This window comes from Venturia canescens, chromosome 10 (genome assembly GCF_019457755.1).
Source record: "Venturia canescens isolate UGA chromosome 10, ASM1945775v1, whole genome shotgun sequence".
NCBI classification, from domain to species: domain Eukaryota; kingdom Metazoa; phylum Arthropoda; class Insecta; order Hymenoptera; family Ichneumonidae; genus Venturia; species Venturia canescens.
In genome coordinates this window covers 9,609,296-9,622,277 of record NC_057430.1, presented here as the reverse complement: position 1 = coordinate 9,622,277, position 12,982 = coordinate 9,609,296, and the positions used below count along the sequence as shown (strand labels likewise).

Genomic DNA, 12,982 nt, shown 5'->3' with positions numbered 1-12,982 from the left:
TTTACGATGCTACGGTAAAGTAAATGCCAAGAGAGCACGTCCCGGAGTTGCGGAGTTGAGCTACACAGAGAAAGTAACGAGGAGAGGAGAGGGAGAAGGAGAAAACCTGAGAGGAATAGACGGAGAAAGGACCTGCAACGTTAATCCTGTCGTACGATCTTAGAGTGGCTGATGCTTAAGAGGAGCAATTAATTCCTCCGGGTGCGACGCAAGGTCGATCGAATTTGTCAGCTTGTCGACACGAACGTCGTTGTCGTCGTCGTCGTTGGAAGTTCTGACAGGGAATGCCTGTTGCTACACTCGTTGCTTTTTTATTTTTTGCCGACGTATCCTTTGACTAGGATGCTTTCGAGAAAAGAGCAGCACCGAACGAGTAGCGTCGAAGGAAGCACAGAAAATGAGTTAGCACGTGAAAAAAGGAGCGCGAGAAGGAGAAGAAGGAGAGGAGCGAGAAAGAAGAGCTATTTGAAGGGTTGTGCAGTGATCACGGGGTGAAAAGTGAGATCAAGAGGAAACACACACGCGCGCGTACTCGAAAGAGTGTAAAAAAGGGAGACGGGGAGGGCTGAGAGCTGAGGCAGAGACAGATCTCTGGAGCCAGAAAAAGCTACGTATAAAAGCATTGGCCTTCGAGTGTGAGTGTCGGAGTGGATGTTCGTTGAAGATTGGAACGAGAAACTCGCAGTATCCGCAACCTTCCAACTCTCTCGAATGCCGTGTATGAAATCTCGTGTGTAGAGACGAATCGGCGAGAATTCGGGCCATAGACCGAACCGCAATATTTCATAGTACTGACATTTTTATCAGCTGTCGATAAATCTTCGGTACACTACGGTCCTCCGTTTATTATTGACACGAATTTACTCGCTTCGAGTCAGCAGCAGCGGAAAAAATGTTTTGACACAAATGTTCAAGATCCGAGGTGAATTTAATGCTTTTTCGAAACCGAAGCATCTGTTTTCAAGCGAATCGAATCACTTGCGTTAAAAACTAGTCTCGAGAGATCTTCAAAAATTCAAACGAATCTAACAACATCGAACGAGCGATATTCAGCAGATTTTCAATGAAGCATTCCAAAAAAATTGCCAATTCTCGTGACAAGGCTGGTTCATCGACAAAAAATGTTTAATCGACGACGAACAGATATCTTACGGTGTCATGAAAAATCTACAGAAAAGTAAAACTCCGCGAGGTTAGCAGAGTTTCGAACATAAAAAGTTTAGCATCTGCTCGAAATTCGCACCAACTCGTTTTAGGTGTGTACAGAGTGCTCAGAGGTTCTCCGCTCGGCGATATACATTTATATATTAAACGTATATACGTAGAAGGAGCGTAGTTTACTTGTGGGAGAGACAGGGAGAGCGCTACCGCTCTCCGCATTCGATCAATACGCACGAGCGCGTGTCCTTGACCAGTTCACAGCCTCCGACCGGCCGGCAGCCGCGCGACCTATCGCAATTCCCACCCACCCTTATTTCTGTGCACACGCATGTTTTTTCCGCTTTTTCTCATTTTCTTCTTATTCTTCGTCTTCTTTTTCGTTCGTCGAGACTCTATTTTCGTGTCCATTTATGTGGGCACGCGTAAAACGTTATTTACAACGCAGGTTCGCTAGCCACGCAACTCTGTCGTCAGCGTTGTCGTCACTTTGCACGTGTCACAAAAGAACGGTTACGGACTCGCGACGGCCACTCTTCGCTGCTATCGGACCAGCGCTTCGTCGACTCCAAATTTATGTGCAGCCACGAGCTCCGGAGCTCGGGGATTCTTCTCGAATGATTACTAGAAACTGAGGCGATTGACGCGAACCCCTTTCAAGTTTTTTTACACCAACTATTTGCTACTGAGGAGAGGCTGAGAAAATTTAGTAAAAACATTGTTTTCGGGGTTTTTTTGTTTAAGGTAAGAGTCGCGCGACTCTATGGTCAAATGGCTATTTATTAATCGTCGAAATAAAATAGGTTATCAGAAACGTTGTCTGCAGTGAATAAATTTTAGGGGAATTTAAACTCAATTCGTATAAATTTATACAAGATCATATTTAATAATTTATGATTAGAAATATCTTATGATTGCTTATTTTACTCGGTTGGCTATCACACGAAAAGTATACATATTAAGGTGGTTCCTCCACGAGACAGTTAAATTAGAAAATTATTTAAATTTGGCATACGTATTGTTTAACATACGAACAACACCTCTATAAAATTTTAACAAGTTTCACCATCCCGAACCCGAGATATATGTAATTGAAGTTGACTCAATTAGCACGTAACATATGGACCATGCATAAGCAAACGGCACATTATTAATTCTACCGCTAGTACTAAAATTAGGAAGATTATAAAAAACGAGGAGAAGCTAGAGCAGGATATCACAGATATTGTGAAAAAAAAATCAAGGTGATTGACCATCTAGTTTGACAGATATAGCCTCGAGAAGTACGAAGGTTTAGGCTGCATACGATATATTTTGCAAGCAAACAAGCGAATGTCGTCTGTATAGACAACCTTTTCTGTGTGTTGAAGCGTAACCTGGATAGTTCCGTCAAAAAATTTACTCACGATGTCGGATCAAAAATACTTTTAGAATAAATTTTACGAAAGCAAATGATATTTGTACTATATCTGCTGGCACCGAGTACCAGCCGAGTACCGAATAGGGTCTTTACAAAGTTATTGATTACGATCCGAACGAATTATCAAGTCTTTTAATATGCAGACAGTACATAACTTTTGGTTGGGGCTGTCGCAGAGGATCAACCTTAACGTTGCCATTCTTAACGTTGCCAATTATATCGAGCCACTTCATGGCAGTCGATCTCCTGCCATTTTCTGAGTTTTCATCGAGATTATTTCAAAAATTCTCTTCGAATGAGTCGATGGCTCTATATTTTTATGGTCACATTGGAATCTTTATAATATAATCTATGAGGAGCAATTTTAACACAAACTGTATATCTAATCGATAAGGAAATGAATTCTGCAATCGTAGTGTTGGCGGGATGGGTTTCTCATAAGATGCCGTGTTATATTTATATTTTTGATCGTAAATTTCTTGATATAATCTTCGGTAACCTATTAAAGCCTTTAGCCATATGAAAGTTTATCACGCAAAAATGATATAATTTAAAAATCACGAGTTCATCTAATATCGATTGTCGCGCGACTCCTACCTTAAAAAAATATTTTTTGAGACCCCAAAAAATGTAGTTTTCGTGCCCCACTCGCTTCGGACTCTGTCAATAGGCGTGTATCCAGTGGATGGAAATCGTTGAGACCTTGACGACGATCAAGACCAGGGACTGGTAGGACGTGCAATTCTAATGACCGTTGTGTCTTGCGACAATCAACCGCGCCGTTTATTCAATTCTTAAGCTTACGTGACCAGCACGTGTCTTTGAATCACATGCAAATTTTCCCATCGCAAAGTATTCGGAGGTCCGAATCGACGAGGCTTTTTTCAACCGAGATACTTTCAAATGAAAATTTCCAAAGGGGAAACTGCGAAAATCCTCCGACTGTTGCACTACTCGAAATCGCAAACACCTCGATTCGCTCAATCCTTTCCCCCGTTTTTGCTCGTCTGCTCACCCATTTCATCATTTTCAACGGTTGACTGACTCGAATTAACGTTTTCGCAGTTTTAATCAAAGCCGAAGTTCAAAGTTCCTCATAGACGAAGTTGAAAAGCTACGTCGATCGTTGAACAAGCCCAACAGTAACGAATTTTCGGTAGAATATTGAATAAAAAAACGTAAATGCGTACCAAAAATGAACTGTTGCTACTTCTGATTATCAGACAATTAAATTCACGCTTATTATTGCTAATAGCAACTACAAAAATGTCTCGGAAATTATTGATTTATCGAGGAAGGTAAAACTCACCTGTAACATCGTCATGATCGGAAGACGCTCCAACCGTTGGGAAGTTGCAGCAAAGTTAATTTCTGCTAATTGAGACCCAAACTTTCTCGACGCAAGCCTCTGAGTCTGGTGATTATATCAGGCATGCAAGTACCGAAAGAATGCATGAAATTATCGCGAATAACGAACAGGAAAAAATAACCGGAAATTCGAAGCTCAGCATTATGCTTGCTGAAAAAATCTTTATTTTAAGAATGCATTTTAAGGCCCGAGAGCTGTTTTTACATAGCACTCTAATTTTTTTATCTCTTACAATCCAAAATTTATTTTCTATGATTGCGAAATTTCAAGACCCCTTTCAAATGTTTGCTTGGAATATTAACAGTCGAAAAGTACAGAAATTAACATGTCGCTTATGGCCACAATGACTTACTGCTCCCTTCAACCACCTTCAACTCAAAATTTGATTTCTAAATTTCTAAATCATTTTAATTGAATATTTAATTATTATTTATTGTATAAATACTATTTCATTATATTAATATTAATTAAATAAAAAACAAAATAAAAAAATACAATAATTTAAAAAAAAATTTGAAATAAATTTCTAAATTAGATGACGAAGATTGAAAACATTACTTATATGAATTGAATCGCCCGGAATTCAATGGCACGTTAAAAAAAGGGGTCAACCGGCCATCTTGTCAAACGCTGTTTATTCGCACTGTTCTATCGAAAAATGTGAAAGTCTCGGAATGAAATATGCTCTGGAATGAACTCAACATTATTTGCGATTAAAAAATTAAGATCGGGCTTTTTGACAAATATGGAAAGACTGTCAAGTGACTAGTACGACGCACACGTACATCCTTAAGGAAATAAATCAAATATTATCATGCGAATTTAATTCCAAGGGTTCGGAGCTTCTTCCAAATATTGTCCAACGAGACGTTTGAATCATCCCAAGAATCCGGTGATTTAAATGATCAGGTATTTTGGCTGTAACATCGGAAAACTTCATTTCAGACGTTCGTAAATTCTATTAAATTTATTCACGAATAATTCGGAGTGGAGCAAAGCAGGAAGAAGATGGTAGAAAAGGTGGAAAGTGCGAATCTACAAACGTAAAAAAGCAATAAACTGGCTCGAAATGGCAGGTAAAATCGGTGGTAAAAAGCTGCATGATTGATCGTATAAAAATGTAGCAACCGGCTGTAAATAAATCAAGTATGATGAATACGATTGAGCAAAGTACGTGCGCGGAGGCTCATTGAAATGAGAATCGCACGAATTGAACGTGTCCCGATGGCTTAAATCGAGTCGCGCAACTCTCACTTATTTTTTGCACTCACCGCGAGTGTTAAGGACTCGGAGGAGAAAAGTAGTCGTTGTGTTGGTCGTGTGGTTGTCGTAGCGCCAAGACTCTCCGCACCCTGAAGAAACTCCACGGGAGATCGCGTTATTTAATAATATTTATAACCGCGTCGCGTCCACCCAGTTCGCGCGGAGATCTCTTCGCGTCTTGTTTCTCACCTCGCACGACGCCCTCTTCGAAAGCGCCTCGGCGCGAGAGACGCGTCCGCGTCTTCGCTTATACGGGAGAACGTGGCGGGGGGATAAAAATATTTGCGTATTAACGCGGCCCCGGGAGCGAAAAAGTCGAGCAACTATCCGCGTTTTTTTTTTATGTACGCGCGCATCGACGTCCTCGCGGCTCGTACGTGCTGAGCAATCGAAATTATATACGTCTATAATAAATTAAAGGCGAGTGAGTAATTCATCGAGATAAGAAAAAACGGCACTCTTTGACGCGACGGAAACGAGTGCGCCGGATTCATTAGTTCGAATTTATTTCGCGTCGCGCGAGGATACGCTTCGCTGCCACGCCGCCGCCTTCTTTTTCTCCCCTCATTCGGTCTTCGTTCTTTCTCTTTTTTATGCTCACCGAATAAATAAACTTGCTCCGTCGTAATACTCGAACGCGGGATAAAAAAGCGTGATGGAGGAACGCCGCGTTGTTACCGTCATCAGAAGTCATTCCCTGCCGCGTTTCGCATTTTTCCATCGAGGTCAGAATCTTTATTGTCTCATCACCTGCCTTCGATCGCTTTGATTCTCTGTTCTTTGGGGCTCTCCTCGCCAATGCGACCATTATTACGGAACTTGGATATTTCGCTGTCGAGCTATCTCGCGCTTCGTGGAAAAGGAATTCGCTCCTTGGACAATGTTTCGTTGGATCAACTCATCGCCGCGCGACGGACAAACCGAAAGTCGTTAAACCAAACAAATATTTGGTTGGCTCACGCTGCATATTTGCTCGCTCACACGAATCATTTTCACTGCGACTAAAACGACGACGGATCCACGAAAGTTTTGTTGAATCAACAAACTTTGTGTGTTCCCCACGATTACCTGGATCCAACGAACACAAAAATTGATCGAATCAGCGAATTTATTTTCTCGCGAGTGCACACCGTGTTTTTAACTTTTCCACAAACGATCCAAATTGTCATCTTTTTCTGACACATTTTTCCTCGAATTTTTCACAAATTTGTTCCGCGAACCGAGTCTTTTTATCGACAGCATATTTATCGATGTTTTTATCACTCGACATCGATAATTTGTGAGTCGATTTATTTTCATCGCGCCCTATTTACGTGTTTACGGAAAATACCGCGGAAAAATCATCGTCGTTTTCATCCTTTTTTCTTCGTGGTGTTATTTTTTTGACAGATATCTTCGAGAACCAACATCCGAATGTTTGGCTCCTCCGCCGTAGTTCACACTAAACTGAGAGACTGCAAAATGAAACGGAAAACTGAAAATCTGTGAGAAAATTTGCTCAGAAAACATGGACGAAGTGCCATCGAATTTAGTTGAAGGATTTTTCTCAGCGAATTCTAATTCCACTCAAGCAAGTATTTGTCGTGGATTAGTCATGTTTTTTGTATTGCGATGCGGCTCTCCCGGACTCGTAGTTCATTCGTCAAGCTGTCAATCGGTCGTGTTTGCCGTACTCGAAGCTTCGACACGCCTCGTGAACGGTGTCCAAATCAATTATCCTTTTAACACCTTCGATCCTGGCTCAACGTCATTTGAATATTTTCTATTTTTTTTTTCCCCCACTGTTCGTCATCGCGAATGAATAATCCTCCGACTTTGATTGTTTTTCTGTTTGCACTGAGTTTCGAAAGAGTGGAAGCTTCGGGTCGTGAATGTGCAGGATTTTTATCATTCTTGTTTGCCTGAGAATGCAAAATTCTGCACAAAAATACGAAATTTATCATAAAAATTCGAAACTTTATAGAAAATGTGAAATTTTTCGTACAAAAGCTGGAGATTACACTATGAAAATACGGCCCGTGCTCGAAGGCAAGTGGAAAGTCGTTTAAAACGGTCTCAAGGAAACATTCGAATCGCCACAAGTGGGAGGGGGGAGAAGGGCTAATGATGACTCGACAAAGCGAATAATTCAAGCGTCGTTTCCATACGCGTTCCGGTCGAGAGTGAGGGAGTGAATAGCTAAGAGAGCGAGGAGGAATACTTTTAACATTGAGAAAACAATACATATAGCACGTCGAGAAGAAAAGTGTCAATGTACTTGGTGATTTGCGAGGTACAAAAGTAATGAATATTTGAGTACACACGCATTCACCGAAGCTTGAAAATGGGAAAGGAGAGGCATTTTTTCTCTCGAAAGTGTGGCAACGGAAAAACTTTTCGTATAAAGGACAAGTGGTTGAATGTATAAGCGCGGGGTAAATGAATTTTCGGCCTCTGGGCGAAAGTAAAATAAAAAACAAAGCAGAAGAAAAGAAAAAACGTTGCTACAGCAGTCTCTCTCGCGTCGTCAATGTCCCTCCGAATATACACAACGAAAATATACGCGTATAATGCATAAATGCATGTTTAAAACTTTCATCCAAGACCATTATCCTCGAGGTTCCTTCGGAATGATGAAAACTTCTCCGAGGGCTGTCAGAATTCATAAAAATTCACTCGAGACACCACAATTGCGTGTTATTCCTGCTGAATAATCTGGCAGAATAAAAGACTCTGCGACTCAAGGGGTGCGAGCAGCGCTCGTTCAATATTTAAGGTATTCCTTTCACGAATCCGAATATTCTACAAATAACTGATTTTAAACAGCAGTAAAGCAAAAGTGCATGCGAATAGATTGGCCAAATTTCAGGTCGGGTTAGCGAACATTTAATGAAGAATGAAAACTTGAAAAATCGTAAAATTCATACGCGAGCTTACGGAGATTCCGTCGTCACCACATTTCTATTCAATAATTCATGTACCAAATAATTCTAAATTCCTCGTTCAAACTGTCTCGCGGATAGAAATGAAATGAAGGACCACAGCGACGATAAAAATAAAGCGTCACCGAGTGCTTAAAAGAGATATTAACGATCGAAGTTGGAAAATGGTAACCGCGACTTCTCAGAGGTTAGCAATCGGTCCAAATTTCGAGTGCCTTAGTTTGCGCCACCAAAAAATACGCTCATGCGAAAGGAATACCTCAAGATTTTTAGATCGGAGAGCCATGAAATCGAACAGAAAAATTCTCGATGTTGCCCGCGAGAGTTGCCCGACGTGTCACTAGGTCGCCGTTGACTTTTCCGAATAATTACGCACGTAGTTTGTGCAGACGCGTCTCCGTGTGTGCGCATGTGGTTGCTCTGGGAATAAACGAATTTATCGGGCTGCAACCACAAGCGAGGACGACAGTCACCGTTCCACCGGAAACTCGTCGCCCTCTCGAGCTCCAGGCCGAGAGAGCACGTTCAATGGGCTCTCTTATCGTCCTACATTCGGTTACAGAACACAGTCGTTCAAGCTTTTGAATTACATTCAATTTTGCCATTTCCCATCGGGGATCTCGACTCTCCAATGCCCAACGGAGAAAAGTGTCGGAAGAGCTATTGTTTCTTCAGGCTTTCTCTAGATAGTTTCAGGGCAAATGAAAATTGCTTCGGCTTTTCCAATTACTACACTAGCTCACGTTTTTTTCGTCCACTTATAACTATTTCACATAATCGGTTGAAACGCTTCGATATAATTATTCGAGTATCAGCTTTATCGGTGTATTTCGATCTCGAATAAAAACGCCTGTAAATAAGCTCGAATATTTCAAATTTAAACATTTCCAACATTTTGTCGACTCGACAAAAAAGGATTTAGCTGCGCCTTCCTGTATCGCGTTGATACTCTGCCGGGTGCTCGTTCGATTCCTCGTTCGAAGCCCGGCGTTCAAGAGGCCTTTGGTTAATCCTCGAGTATCGTAGTTTCATGATTTCTAACAAAACCCTCGAGTTTCCTTTTTAATCCTATTCATCCCACTCGTTTTTTTCCTGGACGTAATAAAAAATGGATCAGTTGCTCGAGAAGCCCTGATCATCGTGCCGAGTGGGCTCGTGGTTCACTGAAAAATTGATCGAAATTCATTCACCAGCTCCCGAGCCGAGAGTGCCCAAAAAGTAGTCAGCAAACAATTTTTTTTTCTCAGCTTCTCAGCGCAGCGAACAATTGTTCGATTGGTTTAGACGAAACTCACTCGGGCGGAATATGAAATATCTTGAGCTTTATCGCGCAGCGATTTAAGCGGACCGAATGGAATTTGGGGCGGAGTTTTTATTTACTGAAAACGGAATGGCAGCAGCTTCGATGGGCATGCCTCAGAAGGAACTCTTGACGGAATCGGGGCTTCTTTATCGTCGTAATCATCATCATCATCATCATCATCATCATCGCCGCGATGCTCATCTCGTTTCGAGGAGAATTTCTCGCGAGCCACACTCGCTAATCGGGTCTTTCCTCACTGTTCCAATATTGGAACATTCGTAGACGTTGGCTTGGCAAATATCCAGGTTCGTAATAACGCCCGAGCACGATTACTTTGAATCCGGATCTTCGTACTCGAAACTTCACTTTTCGCTGGTTGTAACGAAAATTAGAGGGTGGCATGAGAAGCAAAATGCCGAGAGGAAGCTTCGCATCGGCACAGCAAAGTTTCGCAAACGAATGGACTCAATCGTGTGAGAAATCGGCTGACGCGTCGAATTTCATAGTGACAAGTGGTGGGAGCAAACAGAATCGATTTTTGCCCAACACTTTTGTCCGGCACACTACTTAACCGCATTTTTTCAAACTCAATGATCGATTGGCTCGTCCCCTTTGGCTCCACATTTCCGATGAATCGACAAACAACCCCAACGCCGATCGGGAGACTCGCGAAAACGAGCGCGTTCGTTCGAAATCGAGATTCTATTCAAACGTTTTCTAGCATCACCGAGTAGAAAAACGGAAAAGTTTGAACGCAAAAAGAAGGGGAAAATGACGAATAAAAGACTCGTTCTCGCAGCGACGACATTCGCAGTCGGAAGTCTTCGTGCGAGGCGTTCGTTGCATAATAAACAGGATTCGAAGGATGAGAGACGTTATTATGAGCAAACAATGCATTCTCTTCTCCCGTAGCATATTAATTATTGCAACTTTACGAGGGAATTATACTGCACTCAAATGGAAAATCGAATTTTCAATAGTGGCTAATGTTACTCTAATGAATATTACGAGGTTAAAACGATCGATAATGAGATATGGCGACCTTTTACAAGAGTCTCTTGTATCAGGACGTGTTTGTATATATATTTGATACCGTTGACAGGGCACAGACAGAAATAGCTTTGAGTGTGAGCAAATTTCTAGGGCGCGATTGATTTTTTATTCATTTTTTCAAAACTCCTTCTGCACACTCATAAATTCGGAGTGTTTCGTAAAAGGCTCTTTCCGAGATTGAGCTTACGTTTTTATTCTCGCGATTGTGAAAAATTGGACTAAATAAAATTTTGATTGGCAACTTTGCACGCTCGTGAGAGAAAAAAGCGTCTCGCGTGTTTTGTGTCGCTAACCGCTTGGCTCGTTCTACTCGTGTATCGACCAGTCACGACCTTTTATTTCCCAGAACCGGAGAGCGTTTTTCTCCGCCTGCCTCTCTCTGCAGCCCCATTTTAATAAACTTTACGCGCACGCATCCCTGCCACAATTATTTCAAATTCATTTAAGCTTTTCCAAGCCTCGCCGTACGCTCTGCTCGGCTGCTCCAATCGAAGAAAGCCAGAAAAACCAAGCGTCCCGGGAAAGCGAGCAGCAAAAATGTCGACGAGCTTTTCTCCGTGCAGGATGAGCTCGGAGAGAGAAAAAGGAGGATTTCATTCCAGGCACTGTACGCGAGCAATTCAATGAAAAACGAGGGATCCTCGAACGCCTCGCTTTCTCTCTTTGTCGCCCGTATCCCATCTCGTTTTTCTTCGCGCGGCCCCTCGTGCATTCGAATCTGAAGAGAAAAGCACTGTTGAGAATTCAATCAATTTAATATTCAGCATTCAATTTCCCAACGAGAATAACCCAGTTATCATTTCAAATAAATAAAAAAAAATATACTTTTCCTCTCGTCCACACGATTTCTATTGTTTTTCCACAAATTCACGACGTTTCGAACGAAAGTTATTCCGAAACGAAGTACTCTTCGTACCGCTGTTTAGGTATTCAAAGTTATTCTGCCTGCCAAATCGTCATGAACGGGCGAAACATTCGTGTCTAACCCCCTGCTCCGAATCCCTCGTAATAAAGAGATGCCCAGAGTCCCAGGAGCTTTTTCAATGAAAACATCAATCAGCTCCCGCAGTCACGAAGCTCCATTCAGCACACGATTTCGGTGCCAGTCTCATGAAAATGCATTTTTCAACAATCCCACGCAGATCCCATTCCTCTCGAAGCAGGAGTTCAATCGATAAATCGAGAGATGCATTTTTCACGAAAAACAAAACAAACAAGCAAAAGATGCAACCATTATTCCTGCCTCTATATGCGATACAGTTTTAGCTCTACGTCACGTTATGGATATACGAAACATCGTGTGAACAGTTTTGCCTAAAAATACACAACGCAGTAGCACAAAGACAAACACGAAACACACACACACACACACACACAATCCTGACGTCAGAGGCATCCTCGAGACTCTTCATTCTCGCTTTAATAGCACCAACATCTAACTGCGACCTTTAGCTTTCGTGATATAGTAACTTGGAATCGAACCAAAAACAGTGGGAATCAGCCGCGAGGAAGAAGAGAAGCACACGCACACGCTCCAAGATCGAGGGACAAACTATTTCCGAGAGCCCCCCGGATCACTCTTCCTCGTTGTTTCAAACGCTCTCGTCGTTTTCGAGTCGCGTAGTTTCCTCAACTTCCGCGTTCCGGTGACAATTTTATATTGTACTTGATTTTCCCCGTTGAACAACGAGCTCTTTTCCAAACGGGAAGACGAAAGACGACGCGATATATTATCGCAAAGTACTTTCGAAATGCGGTTTTGCGATTGAGCTTAGAATTATTCGGGCCGGAAACTCTGCCTCGATGACGAACTTCGATCACCGGCGATTCAACGTATTTTCAGCGGGCAACAACCCTCTCGATCGAGCTCGATTATAAAATGGGAAAATTCAACTGTTTTCACGTGTGAAAAGTGGCCCGCGCTGGACGATAAAACGCCCATGGGAACGCTCGTTTCCACCTCGGTATTGTCTACTTCCGGGTTCAAGTTTGCATGAAACAGCAAAAACAAAAGCGCAGGCATATTACTCTGCGGGGCGAAGGAGGCTGGACGAAACTATAATTAACAAGGCAGCCTCGCTGCAGTTCTATCAAACGTTTGTGCCTGTGTGACAGCTCGCCGGATACGCGGTCCACGATACACCCAACTTTCCACGCGATCCCATCCCCTTTTTGGGCACCAAAGAGTGAGCATTATTCCGAAAGTTAGTGCGCAAACATCGCTTCGAAAAACAGTGCATTTTGAGTCGCTCTTCGCTTCGCGAAACTCGACGCTTTTCCTCGTGCAACGAGACACCGATGCGATCGACGATTCCGATTGGAAATTCAATGAGGGGAAGATCAGTGGATGGACAGGATGAATGGGAAATGGGACGCGAGGATTTTCGAGGGAACCCAATAATCAATGAATCCTGAAGCTCCCGATATTCAGATATATTTTCCATTTAAAACTCGTACCTTTCGACGTTTGTTCAACAACTTTTGCAATTTACTTT

General features: G+C 42.3%; 1 protein-coding gene and 2 long non-coding RNA genes across 6 annotated transcripts in view; 1 reads left to right on the top strand and 2 right to left on the bottom strand.

The window, feature by feature from the left end:
- trio (trio Rho guanine nucleotide exchange factor) overlaps positions 1–12,982 on the top strand; it is a 67,974-nt gene that overhangs the window by 39,867 nt on the left and 15,125 nt on the right. The gene's annotated exons all lie outside the window — the stretch shown is intronic.
- On the bottom strand, positions 4,075–8,652 carry LOC122417647 (uncharacterized). The gene is made up of 2 exons (XR_006262326.1): positions 5,219–8,652; positions 4,075–4,865 (listed from the first exon to the last, which is right to left on the bottom strand). It is a non-coding gene; the product is annotated as an uncharacterized lncRNA (long non-coding RNA).
- On the bottom strand, positions 10,458–12,022 carry LOC122417648 (uncharacterized). The gene is made up of 2 exons (XR_006262327.1): positions 11,313–12,022; positions 10,458–11,205 (listed from the first exon to the last, which is right to left on the bottom strand). It is a non-coding gene; the product is annotated as an uncharacterized lncRNA (long non-coding RNA).